We start from the raw sequence: 17,880 nt of genomic DNA on the forward strand, positions 1-17,880 counted from the left end.
CATAGTTGTAATAAATTTTGTGGAAGTATAGAATACAAACGTTTTCAGTGTTTTATTGTTAGATAGAGGAATAAGTTTCAAAAAACTGAAAACCTAATGTTGATTTAGTTTTTTCAACGGCAAAACGAATTCCTTGTATGCCAACAATTTAACTGCAGGAAAGCAGGCTTTCAGCATATCTTTGAAATTTCCATACATAGCAAAAAGGTGAAACGGAGAAATATTAGAAATTGACCAGGGTAAAACTGCAGATTTTTCTGGCAACTTTCTGGCCAAAAATTATCCGGAACTAAGATCTACTACACCTGACCCTACAAAAGAGGTTAGAAAATGAAATAAGGTCCAGAAAGTGGGGTTGCATCGGTCACACTTCGATAAAATAGTTCCGGTATTGCAAAGACTGCTCTAGAGGAATTTCCAAGGAAAAAGAAAAAGAGGTAGCCCAACACAAACTTGGAGAAGATTCATCATGGACGAGATAAGAGGTCAAAGAAAGTCTCGGAATGAGGTGAAGGTCCTAGAGCAAAATAGAACCCGATATGGCGTTTTCACTGAAGCTCTATGCTCCACTTAGGAGTTCAAGAACATTATAAAAAATTGCAGACTTAATTTGTTCAACGAACAAATATATATTGATAGCTGATGTTTATGTTGTTCTGAAGCTATTTTCTTGTGGCGTTTTTGAAATTAACTAGGCTTGATGGGAAATAAGCCACAATTTTACTAAAAAAATGATTTTATTTTTTACTTCAAAAATAAAAAAATAAAACTATTTTTTTAGTAAAATTGTGGCATATTTCCCATCAAAACTAGTTAATAGCTGATGTTTAAGCGAAACATTTTAAGTTCACGATATTCTATAGAAATTAAAAATAAATATCTTTACGAAATATTTCGACCGTTCTGTGAACATTTCGAATAATAGATTTTTTTAGGGTTCATTTTCTCTTATATTTATCTAGTCTACATAATTGTCGTTTCTCATTAATATCATTTTCCGATTTCAAATCTAGCCTTCAAGACTGGCCTGCAAGCAATTTTCTCCGATGTTTCTAATTACAATTTCTTTCCAGCTTCAGGTGGCCTTACTTTACCCCTTTGTTTTCTATAAACATTCTTTGTTTAATTTTTTTTCTATTGCTTTCTAATTGGTACCCGTTGTAATTCCATTGTTGGTTTCTGCTGGAAAGCATTTGATTATGGGTGCGTAAACATAAACAGAAGTTGATTCTATTACCTTTACACGACTAATATTCCTAGACACCAAAAACTAAATGTCATTTATTGCTTAGTTGTACCACATTCCTTTCACACCCGAAGAACTAGATAAAATATTATAACGACAAATAATAATAGACTCGAAATAAAAAAAATATAATAAAAACAAATATAATGCTACAATTGTAGATATATATACAAGTGAGAGGTAGTGGTTAAATATGAGAACAATTGTATGATGACGCTAAAATAGTGTGATTAGCCTTACACATCTAAATATAATTTAAAACAAAATTCAAAACGAAAACAAACTGTCCCAAACTTTAATACATCATGTCGTATATGGCATAGTGTTGGCAATTTTCGTTCCTGAATATTTTTCAATTCCATTCATTAGTTGAGTCCACTACAAATAATTCGGCAAATAGACTCGAGTTCCACTAGGGGAAAAATATGTGAAAACATTGAATTTTAACGATTAATTTAAAAAACGGAGAAAACAACAATTTTATATTAGTGAGGCTTTAAATAAATGATAATATGCATCATGTAAAAAATAAGGAGCATAAAATACAATTTTAAGTGAATTTCATCTCTCAAATGAATCCCGTCTTTTCGCTTAAAAAATCAAACGAATTTTATGTTTATCAGAAATGTCTGCATTGATCAAGAAATACAAACACAAAAATTCATGCGAACTCCACGTATTCGAGAAATACATTTTTATGATCTGGTTTGTAAGAGACAAAATATGTTTTGATACAAACAAGAATGTCTTGTTTCTTGGTACCTAAACATCTTTCCTTAAGTATTAAATATTTTTTTGTACTTATATAAGTACAAAAGTTATAGGTAATTTTGTTGTGAAATGACTTCAAACATTTAGTACTTAAACAAACTTTATTAAGTGAAATCAAAACATCTTTTGACTTTTACAATACTAAAAAAAAACTATGTACAACTCTATTTTATTCTTACAATATCATCCCAACAGTATTTTTTTTAAATGTAATTCTATTGATTTTAGAATCATTTTACCTTTCTTTTAAATGTACCTACCTATGTATAATAGACTTCAGTACCTATACGACGAATACGTATATAGAAACAATTCATATTATTTTTGATAACCTCGTGTAAGGATACAAAGTTTTTGTTTGGATTTTTCTCTTAATAAACCAATTGTTTTATACATTTCTATAAAAAGTATTTCAATATCCGTACCCTTTCAGACCAAATGTCCATTGAAATAGACAAAAAATTATAAAATACTAATAAGAAATGTTTGTACCAAATATTGCCTTTACATCTAATGTCTGATTTTCTTATATGTTCAGAACAACTATACTAAATTTACAATCAAGCTGCAGTAGAAATAAACAAACCAAGACACGCTAGATGCTACTAGGAGCACTCCCGAATCATAATTTACAATGTATATACATTGTAAATCCCAAATCATGATTTCCAAAGTTTATACATTGTAAATTATGATTCGGGAGTGCTCCTAGTAGCATTTAACGTGTCTTGGTGTGTTTATTTCTACTGAATTTTGATTGTAAATTTAGTATAAGCATAATAATATTTTAACCAAAATTTTAATACGTATATTACAGTACTGATGTCCAATATAATGGACATCTTACGAAAAACACATTTTATGTCACAAAAATTAAACAAAAACGGCAACCGCCCTCTTTCAGCTTTCAAGTTATGTTTCATATGTTTCGTCACCCTTTTAATAATACACTCGCGATTATAAAGAGCGGGTCACTCGATGAGTTATTCAAGTTAGATGTCTCGAATTTTCTAAATCTGTTGTCCGATTTGAGTGATTTTTTTAGTATGTTATAGCCTTATTCTTTAGCAATATCGCTATAATAATATTGTTGCTAGACCCGTAAAATGTCATTGTATACCGGGTGTAACAATCATACTGTGTTTATTCCTAAAAGTTCGGAATACCATGTGGAATGTTTTAGCATAGATAAAATATTGAAATTAAAACTAAATTGTAGCCTTAGGCTCTCTTAACCTTTTCTTTTTTGATTTATTTGTTTATGTTGGATAATAAAAAAATTAAGCACGTTAATAACTAGCCATGTTCTTCATCAATACAGGGTGTTTCTAAATAAGTGCGACAAACTTTAAGGGGTAATTTTGTATGAAAAAATAATGACAGTTTGCTTTATAAACACATGTCCGCAAATGCTTCGTTTCCGAGATACGGGATGTTAAAATTTTTCTTACAAACTGACGATTTATTTATTGCTCTAAAACCAATAGAGATATGCAAATGAAATTTGGTAGGTTTTAAGAGGCAGCTATTGTGGATTTTATGACATACAATTAATAATTCTATATTCACCATTGGCGTGCATACGGGTATAAACATTTTAGATACATCCCGTATGCACGCCAATGGTGAATATAAAATTCTTAATTGTATGTCAAAAAATGCGCCATAACTACCTCTTAACGTCTACCAAATTTCATTTGCATATCTCAACCGGTTTTAGAGCAATAAATAAATCGTCAGTTTGTAAGAAAAATTTCAACATCCCGTATCTCGAAACCGAAGAATTGGCGGTCATACGTTTATAAAGCAAACGGTCATTATTTTTTCATGCAGAATTGCCCCTTAAAGTTGTCGCACTTATTTAGAAACACCCTATATTGATGAAAAACATGGTTAGTTGTTAAGGTGCCTTACTTTTTTATTATCCAACATAAACAAATAAATAAAAAAAGAATATGTTAAGAAAGCCTAAGGCTACAATCGAGTTTTAATTTCAATATTTTATCTATGATAAAACATTCCACGGAGTGTTTCGAACTTTGAGGAATAAACACAGTATGACTGTTACACCCGGTATACAATGATAATTTACCTGTCTAGCAACAATATTATTATGGAGATATTGTTAAAGAATAAGGCTATAACATACTAAAAAATCACTCAAATTGGACAACAGGTTTAGAAAATTCGAGAAATCTAACTTGAATAACTCATCGAGTGACCCGCTTTTTATGATCGCGAGTGTAGTTCATATAAAATGTATACTCGCGATAGTAAAAATATTGAATAATTTTACAACGTCCACAAAGACTGATATAGGTTTGTATTTTAAACTAAGATAACGAAAAATAATGGATTATTTATCATCGTTACTAGATTGTAGAAGCTGATATTATACTATTTCAGGTTTCATTCCAAACGGTCCTAAAAAGATAGTCCAAAAGTCATACGAAAATTCCTTGTACCTAGAAATAAAACCGAGCAGAGAAATTAAAAAAGTATGGTTGATCTTATCCTATTTTGAATATGAAAATGAAAACAAGACACTAGTGCAAGTATTAATGTCGTGAAAGTTAAATTTAAGTACTTTTTCCAAAGTACGATGTACTTTTATGCTTTATAAAGCAGATACATTGTTTTAAAGAGTTTCATTTTATCTAAAATTATACTGTATTGACAACACCATTTTTTAAATTCTGGATGTTTCTATTCGGGTCAATATAAAAATGTATAAAATTTTAATATGCATATTACAGTACTGATGTCCAATATAATGGACATATTGCCAAAAACACATTTTATGTCACAAAAATCAATCAAAAACGGCAGCCGTCTTCTTTTAGCTTTCAAGTTTTCATTAAAACGTCAAAGAAGAGAAATAATTTTTATTTCTGGACAAAAAATCGGGTCGGAAAGGCTTAATATTACTTAACAAACGAACGAAACCTATTATTTCGTTTTTGATGTACCATCTCCAAAGTTAATTTATATAAAATTCTTTGATTTTGTTGATTTTGCTTTTTTGACTTACTAACAACTAGAAAAGTAGTTACCAGCGCGAGATATTCTATTTTCTTAAATATGTTTACCATTGGGCCTGATATTTGTGAGTGTAAAATATTACTTTCTCGAGACTGAAGCCAAATAACGAAATAACATTCGAATACACGACTATACCAACACTAAAACCTTGAAAAAATTTCGACAATATAAATATTTTTAAGCATAAAGTTCAGTCACTTAAAATAACATGATTGCACATAAACATCGTTAACAATAGTCTTAGAAAGGATCTAAAGCAAGGTTGTACAGTTTTGTATAAAAGTTAAGGGACGTCATATGGATTTTTTTTTGATATTCTCTAAGGTTTTTCCGATAGTTGTTGAGATATTATCTAATAATTAACTATACCATAATTATATGTATATAATATATTATAAGAGTAAATTTACAGAATTTTTAATAAGATTAGATATATAATATAACGCCCTGGCATACAACAGAATCATTCATTCAAACTCCATGTCTGAGTAAAACACTTTTTAAAATTTTTCTCTAAATGATCCGTTGGTGTTCTCTCGTGATTCAATTGCAATTGAAATAGACGCTTAAAATGTTCTATTTTGTGATATTTTTATCCGAAATCATTAAATCTAAGTATATAGAATAAACTCAATATTAATGCTTAAATTATGGGTTCTGTTAGGTTATGTTGTATTATCTTTTTGACAATGTATGCAAGTGCAACAAAAACACATATTTAATAATAAATGATTTAAGAATAATCAAGATACCATAAAACTATAATAAACAGACGTAAAATGCAATGAAGGTTTTTACACCCTCTATTATCTTCTTTGATTTTCTAGTCAAGAAGTAGAGATACTTTTCTTCTATGCTTCGTGGGTATTCCCATTGAATCTGTCATGTGTTTGGTTCATGTGTTTACTGATCTGGACATTGGGGCTTTTATTTGTTCATGTTTCGCTTTTCCGTTCATTCTGGCCATGTATCAGTATATTTATAACTAAAATTTGCAAAATCATATTAGTTCTCGTAAACAGCTTCACATGTTTTGTAATGTAGTCGTTGCATTTTATATCTTCTGCAAAAATGAGTCTTCGGGTAGTAAAAAGAAGCAGGTGAACGATTTTTGATGATATTACTCAATATGACGAGAAAGCTCAACAAACAACAAATTGGGACAAAATGACAGTAAGTATAGTAAATGATTGATCTATGGTCTCTGAATAAGAATTTAAACAATATAAGATAATGAAGAAAAGAAAGAAGTTAGATGATACATAAGTTCGTACTAGCAAGATCTAAAGAAGTAAAAAGGTAGAAGGTGGATAGAAAAAAGTAGAAGATACAACGTAAAGGTGGAAGAAGTAAATATGATAAACGAACAAGATCAATATATACCTATTTTCAAACTTTATCAAAACAAAATTAGAATTTTTCATCAAATAAGGTTTGAGCAAAATAATTTATAATTGTGTTCCTTAATTAACGTGTTAGTTTTCTTATATAACATACAAAAAGAGAGAAAATAAAGGCAATTTGCGTCGCATTATTTTTTATTGTCAAATACCTCCTTACAATATGTTGGTGATTTTTGCAGAATTTCTAAAATAATTTTTTTTGTAAACGATTTTGGCAGTGAAAATCGACACGAAAATCATTGTTTAAAAATGTCATTATCATTACAATCAATTGTGGCTTAATCTCATATAAACACAATTTGGTATGAATGAGTACTAACATTTATATGTAATTACGTGGCTAAAGGTTTTGAACCAAGGCCAGAAAACAAAAAAAAATAGCTATTTGTATAACAAGGGAGGAAAGTGTTACTTTTCCTCCCGAGAATGAAGTTTACTGCCCGACGCGTAGCTGAGGGCAGTAATCATTTAAGAGAGGAAAAGGCACTTTACACCCATGTTATACATATGGTTTTTCCACCTTCCTCAAATAACAAGTCATTTTTTCCTTTTTATTTAATTTATTTATGTAACTAACCAACAAAATTTATTAGAACTAAAACTAACAAGTAGGTACAATATAACTGTCAACTGTCAAATATAAGTCAAATTATTAATGTAAACATTGTTAAATCAGAATAACAATTTACTGTTTTTTACCGTTCTGCAAAATACAGAGTGTTTTTAAATAAACGTTAAAATGTATAGACACTTACGTAATAGAAAATAGATATTGTACAGGGCGTCAATAAGTTATATTTCATGAATGAAATACCATGACGTCACTTTTACTTTTCCTCTAGGGAGGAAAAATATTTTCCTCCCTGGGGAGGAAAAGTACAACTTTGCTCCCTACAATCAGGTCCGGAAAAGTATACTTTCGGTAGAGGTAGGTGGAAAAATATGTTTCCACCTACCTCTACCGAAAGACAATCAGGTCTGGAAAAGTATACTTTCGGTAGAGGTAGGTGGAAAAATATTTTTCCACCTACCTCTACCGAAAGTATACTTTTCCGGACCTGATTGTAGGGAGGAAAAGTAAAAGTGACGTCATGGTATCTCATTTATGAAATATAACTTATTGACGCCCTGTACAATGTCTATTTTCTATTACGTAAGTATCTATACATTTTAACGTTTATTTATAAAACACCCTGTATTTTGTAGAATGGTAAAAAACAGTGAATTGTTATTTGGATTTAACAATGTTTACATTATTAATTTGACTTATATTTGACAGTTGACAGTTATATTGTACCTACTTGTTAGTTTTAATTTTAATAAATTTTGTTGGTTAGTTACATAAATAAATTAAGTAAAAATGAAAAAATGACTTGTTATTTGAGGAAGGTGTAGAAACCGTATGTATAACATGGGAGTAAAGTGCCTTTTCCTCCCTTGAATGATTACTGCTCGGGAGGAAAAGTAGCACTTTACTCCCTTGTTATACAAATGACTTTATACTTTATGAATACCTTAGACATGCCACGAGAAAACAGTTTCAGAACCATGATAATCATGGCAGTGTCGGAAAAACAATAAAGGTTGGGGTAATAGGAGAAAATAAAAAAAGGATTTACTGTTTTCGTTTTTGTATATTGAATTACTTGCATTTTTTACAAAAAGGAACAATGAAACTAATTTAATTGTTGAAGCCAATACAAATAAATAGAAACTCAAATAAAATATTTAGATGATTAAACGTACTCTAATATGGTATTTACTTAAAAAATAATAGTAGTTTTCGTAAATTATATACATTATATAACATTTTTAGCGTTTATTTTCTATCAGCACACGGGAACAGCCTAAATCTAAAACATTACCATTTAGAGGGGGATGTACCGTCTCCCCCGTAACTAAATTATTCCGATTCGATTTTTTGCACAAACCTACTCAAAAAAGGTCCTTATAACAAATCCACAGGGTGCCAGGCGGTGTCGTGGTCGAAAAATTGTTTTAACAATTTTTTTTAAACACATTCACAAAAATAATTTTCATTTCGAACAATTTTGTTTTAGATAACCTGGGCCATAAGCAAAAAAGGACTCTTGTCATTTTTCTCTAAAGTTGATTGTTGTCGAGTTATATGCGATTTAAAATTTGAAAAATGCGAAAATGGAAATTGTCAAGGCTTAATAACTTAAAAATTATTAATATGAAAGTCAAAAAGAGACCAAATCAAAGGTTACTACCTCTCCTTCAAGATCCTGAAGAATTTTTTTTCATTATTTTATTACGAAGCTGTTACTTTTAATTATTAACAATTAGCGCTGTTGTCCAGGCTGTATCGTCGCCTCCGTTAGTGAAATTATTTCGATCAGATTTTTTGCACAAACTTATTCAAAAATAGGTCCTTATAACAAATCCACAGGGTTTCAGGCGGTACTTTGGTCTAAAAGTTATATAAACAATTTTTTTTAAACAAATTCACAAAAATAATATTTTCACTTCGAACAATTTTTTTTTAGATAATTTGATAATTTTGATACTTTTGAGCAAAAAAGGTCTCTTGTGATTTTTCTCTAAAATTGATTGTTATCGATTTATACGCGATTTAAAATTTGAAAAATGCAAACATGGTCATTTTCAAGGCTTAATAACTCGGTTAAAAATTATTATTATGTAGCGCTAATTGTTAATAATTAAAAATAACAGCTTTGTAATACAATAATGACAAAAATTTCTTCAAGATCTTGAAGGAGGGGTTTTAAACTTTGATTTGGTCGATTTCTGACTTTCATAATAATAATTATTAATCGAGTTATTAAGACTTGAAGACAGCCATTTTCGGATTTTTTAAATTTTAAATCGCGTATAACTCGACACAATCAATTTTAGAGTAAAATTACAAGAAACCTTTTTTGCTCAGAATGACCCACATAATCTAAAAAAAAAGGACGAAGTGAAAAAATTGATTTTTTAAATTTGTTTAAAAAAATTTTTTAAACAATTTTCCGACACCGGAACCTTCCAGCACCCTGTGGATTTGTTATATGGACCTCTTTCTGAGTAAGTTTGTGCAAAAAAAAACGAATCGGAATAATTTACCTAACGAATCGACGATAAAGTTTGGACTGTAGTGCTAATTGTTAATAATTAAAAAAATAGCTTTGTAATAAAATAATGACAAAAGTTTCTTCAGTATCTTGAAGAAGTGATTTTAAGCTTTGATTGGATTGCTTTGTGACTTTTTTAATATAATTTTTAATCGAGTTATAAAGCCTTGAAAATGGCCGTTTTTGCATTTTTCAAATTTTAAATCGCGTATAACTCGCCAACAATCAATTTTAGGGAAAAATAACAAGAGACCTTTTTTTGCTCAAAATGACCAAACTTATCTAAAAAAAAATTGTTCGAAATAAAAATGTTTTTTTGTGAATTTAAAAAAAAAATATTTATAAACAATTTTTCGACCATGGCACCGCCTGGCACCCTATGGATTTGTTATAAGAACCTCTTTAGAGCAATTTTGTGCAAAAAAATCTAATCAGAATAATATCGCTTACGGGGCGACGGTACAGCCCCGTCTAATTCAAAACCTCCATATATTTGTCAAGAATCATCGAGACGACACCTATCGGATACGAATTCAACTATTGATTACAATAATAACGACGGTGCTGGAGATTCTTAGTTTCTTGAATGCATTTTGTTGATTACATTGAATTAACATATATATTTGTACACATTATATACACACACACGCTTCAGTGAAGGAAGGTTTTCTCTCGGACAAAGAGCACAGTTAATATTAACCATTTAATATAACACAATTTGTACAATGAAGAAAAAATAAGTACAACTCGTAGCAAAGATGTGTTTTTTTTTTTGTCTAAAATAATCATAGGCTATTTCTTGGAATTTACATTTTCCCAAGCTAACCGTAGACGTTTGCGGTCTCTTTTTTTCTCAAACTAGAATAATCTTTTAATGGGTAAAAAAACTCCAAACTTAACATATCTTACTGATTTCGACTTTATAGCATTTAGTGATAAAGATAAAAAAAAAGAAAGAATCTAATCTGTATATTTTAGTTAATCAAAGAACAATTTCTACAAACTATACTGGGAAGGTATTAGGTATTGTTCGTTCGCTATAACTTTTCCCATGCATCACGATTCATTTTCAAACAAATTAAGTCAACACATAAAGTGAAACGTACGCCGATGTGTGTAGTATATAGTATACGGTATACAAAATATATATATACACATCGACGTTCGTTTCACTTTAAGTTTTGACTTAATTTGTTTGAAAATGAATCGTGACGCATGGGAAAAGTTATAGCGGACGAACTATATTCGTAGCTAACTGCATTATTGTTCAAATTAAAATATTATGAAAACTGTCGAAGATAGTCCTTCATTCCATTCGAGTTGGCTGGTGTCTTCTGCACAATCCACAAATTTAAACAATAGGGCTTTTCATTCACAGTCATTTGGTTCGAGCTTCTGTCAAATGTCGTATAATCCGTGTATATTAATATTATACACAGATTATACAACATATGAAAGAAGCTTGAAACACATGACAATCGATGAAAAGCCCTATGACAATGTAATTTTAACATATTCACCGCTTTATAAGTTTTTATCTATAATGGTACACAGTTAACCACTAGGTATTTTCTTATTTTAAGTTAAATATTATGTGTATATGAGATTAGTTACAGTTAACAACAATTATATTTTCGTAATTTGATTTGACCTTTCAATTTACACTCGGGGAATCTTCTCAAAATAGATTATTAAAGAAAAGAAATTGCTTTAAAAGAGTGTATAACCGCCAAGGTATTGCTGAAGTTATGTTTGATCAAAAAATAAAAAATTGAGGTTGACGTACTTGGGCATGGTATTATAGGTAACAACCATGTTTTGGCTAAAAGGATTTGAGGGTGGATGATTTATGTTCTATGCTAGGGTACATCAAAATACGATTATTCTGTGTGTTTCTGCATTATTTGCATTATCTCTAGGAGTTTTGCGATCCTGTGTTTGGGAGTGTTTGTAAATTCTGCTTCGTCTTAATCATACACAATACATATGCAAGACACAATACACAAACACAATTTACGAACACTATTAAACACAGAATCCTAAAACCTATAGAAAAACTTCAGAAACACACAGAATAATCAAAATTTGATGTACAATACGGCATAAAACATCAACTCTTATATTTTTTTAAGCCAAAGTATGGCTGTTACCTATAACATCATGGCCAAGTATTTTACTACCCTCAAGTGTTTGATTTTTTGATAAAACATAACCTCATCAACACCTTGACGGTTATATTCTATTTGAGCACAATTTTCTTTTTTTTTATTAATATTTTTTCAAAAAAGATTTCTGAAGTGGAAATCTAAACGTCAAATCTTTTTAGACAAAAATGTAATTGTCATTGCAGTTGGCTGTGGCTAATCCCATATAAATACAATATTTAACTCAGACATGCCACAAGAACACATTATCAGAATCGTATTTTAAGTTTGAAAATTGTCTCTTTGTCTTCCAAAATATGTCGTTACAATTACAAAAATTACCTACGCATTTTATCGCATACATCCACTTTACAAGAATGGACCAAAATCTGATATTCCTAGAAATATGTAAGCCCAAATACGATAAAAACAGCACTTTCTTTGATTAGATGTTTAAAAAAATATGTTTGATTGATTTGAAAGTAGTAATAGACATTTGTTCTGAAGTTTTTCGAAAAGTTTTCTTTTGATATCTGAGTTTGGAGTTTTTCTCATATACCATTCAGCCTTATTTTCTGACCACCTATGACAGTTTCTACTGTACAATCAACGGCCTATAGCGTACACGTACAGTCCCACGTCAAACAACCGTGATATCTCTCCAAGAAATAATCTACAAATGAATTATTTTTATATAATATATATTATTATTAGAGAGAAAAATGTACTTATTTCACACAATTAAAAATTCATGCTGGCAAATAGAATGTAGCAATATCTCTTTTCTTTATTTTTATTTTTTTAAATTAAACACACATGAAAATGGCGGGTGAACATCAATGGAGAACAATATATGAGAATGAAAAATGACGTAAAACAGTGGCGACAGGTGGGGTATATGGCACGCTTATATCACTTAACACGTGCGACTAGCCAGTTCTGCTCGCATTTTCACACTGCTGATCGACTCTAGGGGGCGCTTTGAAAACGACATTTGCTAAATTTAAATTACTACTAATTTTAAGATCTTATATTACGTAATGTGATGTGATTTGAGGTAAAATAATTTCAGATTTTGTAAGTTATACACAGTTCGTTAAAAAAAATATCAAACAAATCCTTTAAAAAGATTTATTAAAAAGAACCCTTTCGGGCTATATCACAGAATATTTTCGGAATGACAATTCCATCATCAATTCCTAAAATATCTGGGATAAAACCCTTTAAATGGTGTAAAGTTATTGTAAGGTTACATTGTTGTAGATAATCTTAGGTGATGTTTAAACGTTTACTTTATTTTTCATCATGGCAACGCAGTACTAGATAATCTTAGGTGATGTTTAAACGTTTACCTTATTTTTCATCATGGCAACGCAGGACTACAACTATGTAGATTGCTGGCTCTGAGAGAAACCTCTCTATAGTTGGGAGTACTGCGTTGTCATGATGTAAATTCAAATAAAAATTTAAACATCACATACGATTATCTTCAACAATGTAATATTATAATAACTTTATTGCATTTAAAGGAATTCACCTAGATAATGTTAGTGGCTCAACCATGTGTAGCTTGTAAGCAGCAACGATGATGGAATTTCCGTTCCGAAAACGTTATGTGATCTAGCCCGAAATGGTCTTTTAAATAAACATAACTATTTTAACGGACTTTTTAATAAATTGTTGTTATTGATGATAAACAGCCGACTACAGGTGGACTACTTGTGAACAGTTAAGTTTTTGTACGGTTTTATGTAATGGACGGTAAGATAGATATCCATATAACTTACCGTTGAGTCAGCATTGCGAAAAACACAATTATTAATAGTAACATCGACTATTGCTAGTACAAGTATTGGCTGAATATAGGGTATACATTGAAAGCAAACGTGCCAAATAAACATGGCAAGCACACATACATAAGGATTTTAAAAAATATCGGTCTCAACAATATATGGGTGCATGATAGCCAATACATAGTCGAATAATGAAGAAAAGTCAGTTTAGGTTATCATTGTACAGCTTTGTTTAAGTCTTTTGGTTCCAGTGAACGACCGTAGATCAGCGGTAAGGTACTGGCTTCATAAGCCAGAGATCAAGAGTTCGAGTCTCGGCAACAACAACGACATTTTCATTTCTAAAGATGATAAGAGCCGTTCACCGTGCCTCGGAGGATACGTTAATCCGTCGGTCCCCCGGGCTAGTGATAGATCGCCACTAGTTACTTCAGACAGGGTTAAAGATGCAATTGGCGCCGGAACAATCCGAAAGGATCTCTTCGGAAAAAATGCAATACAATATTATTTTTATATTTTGAACCCAAAATCCTTTAATCCTGTTGCTAACATAAATCGTGTTTGTAACGTAAGTCTTGTTTAGTTTTGCATGCTTTCTTTAATATTAATTTTATTTTTACGGTGTAATATTTTAAATTCTCTACTAACTTCTGAAATATCCCAACTAATTCCAAAAACTGCGACTCCGATATTTTATTTTTTTACAGTTACATACTTCTGTTCGACATTAATTTTGAACCGGGTACTAAATATGTGTTTAACTAGTTCAGTGCCCACACCGACAGTGTGTCGGCACGAGGGTTTCATAAAGAGTGCCGGCGACGCACGAGTATGGACGATAGTATTACGGTACTAAATGAACCATTTAAGTAGGTGGTACCAGCCATGTGGCGTTTATTCAAGATGGGCACCGAACGTGTAGGTATCACCTGTATACAACGATATCTCCAGATCAAGATACTGGATAGAAAGTTTGTTAAGTAGCAATTTCATTTTCAAAACACCCTCTAAAACGAATAACAATCCTATATTACACACGAAATATTATGTATCTGCATAATTGGTCACACTTTTTTAAGTTTTAGTATGACTACGCCTAAAACGATTTTAAGAATATACATAGATCGATAAAAAATATTTCAGTTCCAAATTCAGTACCTAATTCCATGGACAATAATTTCAGTGGTACATTTAATATTTAAGTAGAAAAAGGCTTTAGTAATAATGGGAAATTCGGAAAAGCGAACGAATCAAAAACTGAAATATCTGTCATGTGATGTAGAAAAATTTAAAACACTGAACTAACAGCGGCAAAGAATAGGTACCTACATAGACAAATGTCTAGAATAGATAATAAACCTTGAAGTTGAACAATTTTCTCATGTGCAACTGTTTTGAAGCGCAAAAGTTTGTTATTAATTTACTTTATATACAAAATACTTGGATTATACTGGAACTACTAAAATTATGTTTGTTTTATTCAGTGTTCTCTATTTCAATACACCAATAATCTAATCATAACAAATTCTACTGGTTCCTCAGAACAGCGAGTGGGGTCAGGAAGGCTACTGACGTTTTGACAAGTAACAGACGGATGCAGCATCCGTTCCAGTAGATATGGAATGTAGTAGGAGCAGATACAACGTTGTTTACTATCGCAGCCAGTGTGCAAGAGCGGGACACGAACAAAGCGTTATAAAAGAAGAGAGAAAGGAAAGCAGACCAGCTACTTGTATCAGAATATTGGAACGAGCCTGTCGTCCTGATGAGATAACATGGATCCTATAACCTAGTTAAGATGTACGATGTTCAGGTGAACGCCACTGCTTAGGAATCGCTGAACCATCACAGGAGGTATCTGAAAATTAAATTAAGAATTAGAACTGTATATTTTTAATTGAAAAAACTGATATGTTTTTATGCACACTTATGACAACTGAATGACTAGGCAAATTAAAGCATTTTTGAAGTGTGTAAAATTTATTAATTTCTAGCTAAGCGCTTTCGGTTTGCAAAGCCATGTTCAGATCTATGCTACAATAAAATAGGTATCTTTTATAAGCAACCAATTTTTAACAATTACACAAAGTTTAGCTTAAGTCAAAGGAAAAAAAGTTCTTATGCAGTTTTTAAAAATATTGGTCGGAGGTTGAATTTTATAAATAAAAAATTGTAAAAAATTAAAAAAAAAAACATTTATGGCAAGGTTAAGAACCTACTATCTGAAGTGGAGGCAACCGACAGAATGAACTAACAGTAGACTAAAACAGGATATGCTCTCCTAAATGTACCTCTCTTTTTACAAAAGTGACCTCTGACATGTGTCATATACAGGAAATTGGACTATGTAAATTGTGAAAGTTTTAGAGAAATTGAAATTTAAAAATTGAGAAATGTATCAAAAACAAATGAAATTTAGATACATAAAATTTATTTAAAAAAAAATATAATACGAGTACATGTTGAAAAAAATTATTGAAGATCTAAAATAATTCAATCAACAAACTATCTCCAAAGCAAAAATTCAAATTTTTTAAATGTAAAGGAGAAAATATGTGATGGTAAAGTTATGAGTATGTTAATTAACTGAACTAATTTTTTATCAATGCTGGAAAATGTTTTTGAATTTTTTTTTGTTTTAAAGAAGAATAATTTGTCAAAAGGTTAATTACAAAACTGTTATAAATTAATAATTAATGAAAAATATTTAAGTTTTTAGTTAGTATGTTATGTAAAATTAAAAATTAGTTGCGTTTAAGAGATATTTTATTGTAGCATCGCTCTGTAGATGGCTTAAGCCGAAAGAGCTTTGCTAATAAATTAATAAAATTGTATATTGTTTCATATGAAATATTTCTATTACTCCTAGTTTCTGATTCTAAATATAATTAGTGAACTACTCCATTGACAACAAAAGGAAACTGTAAGAATTGAAGAATGTACAGGGCTATTCACTATATTTTGACCCCCCTGTAAACTGTAAAAAAATTAGAAAAAAATATAAAATACAAAAGTTGCTCGATTTTAAAATTATGGTTTTGGACATAATATATAATATCATATTAGTAACGTCCTCCACCTGGGCGTGATGACGTACTCGACTATTTTTTTAAATGAGAATAGGGATCGTGTGCTAGCTCATTTGAAAGGTTATTTAATTCTCTATTCACTAATATAAACATTAAGATAATTATTTATACAGGGTGTCAAAAAAATGTTTTTTATTTAAATTAATTGACACAAAAAGAAGAATGTATGTAATTTATTTAATTCAAAATGTCTTATACTGCTGTTAGGAAACAGAAATAAAAGTTTATTGCACAAATAAACATTATTTTTTGCTTAAAATCAATGTTCAAACTGCCAAGAGGCAGATGGGTGGCAGTTTGAACATTGAATTTAAGTGAAAAGTAATGAAGTACAAAACTCAAAGAAGTACCACAAAATGTCATTTTGTGGTACTTCTTTGAGTTTTGTACTTCCTTACCTCGAGACCACATTTGAGAATGGATACTTCTCTTCATGTGAAAAGTAATGTTTATTTGTTCAATAAACATTTATTTCTGTTTTCTGACAGCAGTAGAATGTATTTTGAAATAAATAAATTACATACATTCTTTTTTTTGTGTCAATTAATTTAATTAATTTTTTGTTCTAGATATCCTAAATAAATAATCATGTTAATGTTTATATTACTGAATAGGGAATTGAATAACCTTTCAAATGAGCTAGCACACGACCCCTATTCTCATTTAAAAAACAGTAGATTACGTCATCACGCCCAGATGGATGAGATCACTAGTACGACATATTATATGTCAAAAAATCATAATTTAAAAATCGAATAAATTTGTGTTTTACATTTTTTTCTAATTCTGTAAATAAAGCAGTTTACAGGCGGTCAAATACAGTGAATAACCCTGTACATATAGTGCGCGCATAATGTATTGAAACATACAGAGATTTGTGACACTCCGTACAAACTCCGTAAGACACTCCGTTATGATGTAGCAACAAAATGTTGGTTATGTATATTAGATAGACCAGCTTTTTAAAATTCTATATTTTCCACGTTAGCGGTAAAATGTAATGTTTCTGACCAAAACTGACCAAATTATGCAGAAATTTGGTCAATGTTTCCAAGTGTATCTACGTAAAAAAAATAAATTAGTAAGTATAAAAGAAAGAAGAAGTTCTTATATTAAAAAACATATTCTTTCCACTATAGTTTGAAAGCATATAAGAAACTGCTGTTACTACTTTATACAATTGTCACAATGCGTTTATTGAACTGATCATTTCGTTGTCTGGAAGAAACGCCGTAATACGAATAATGACCCTGGAGGATTTCGTTTAACGTCTTTTCCCCAGTTGCTTATTGTC

The 17,880-nt window shown here is 30.4% G+C and overlaps 1 protein-coding gene across 7 annotated transcripts in view; it reads right to left on the bottom strand.

Annotated features, from left to right (window-relative positions):
- Positions 1 to 1,358: 1,358 nt before the first annotated feature.
- Positions 1,359 to 17,880, bottom strand: part of LOC114339424 (serine/threonine-protein phosphatase 2B catalytic subunit 2-like) — a 1,099,401-nt gene continuing 1,082,879 nt past the window's right edge. For all 7 annotated transcript variants that reach the window (XM_050647774.1, XM_050647800.1, XM_050647797.1 and 4 more), the window contains one exon: positions 1,359 to 15,355. The gene's annotated coding sequence lies outside the window, so the exon portion shown is untranslated. The remainder of the gene's footprint in view (positions 15,356 to 17,880) is intronic.

The sequence above is a fragment of the Diabrotica virgifera genome, chromosome 1 (assembly GCF_917563875.1).
Source record: "Diabrotica virgifera virgifera chromosome 1, PGI_DIABVI_V3a".
Classification (NCBI taxonomy): domain Eukaryota; kingdom Metazoa; phylum Arthropoda; class Insecta; order Coleoptera; family Chrysomelidae; genus Diabrotica; species Diabrotica virgifera.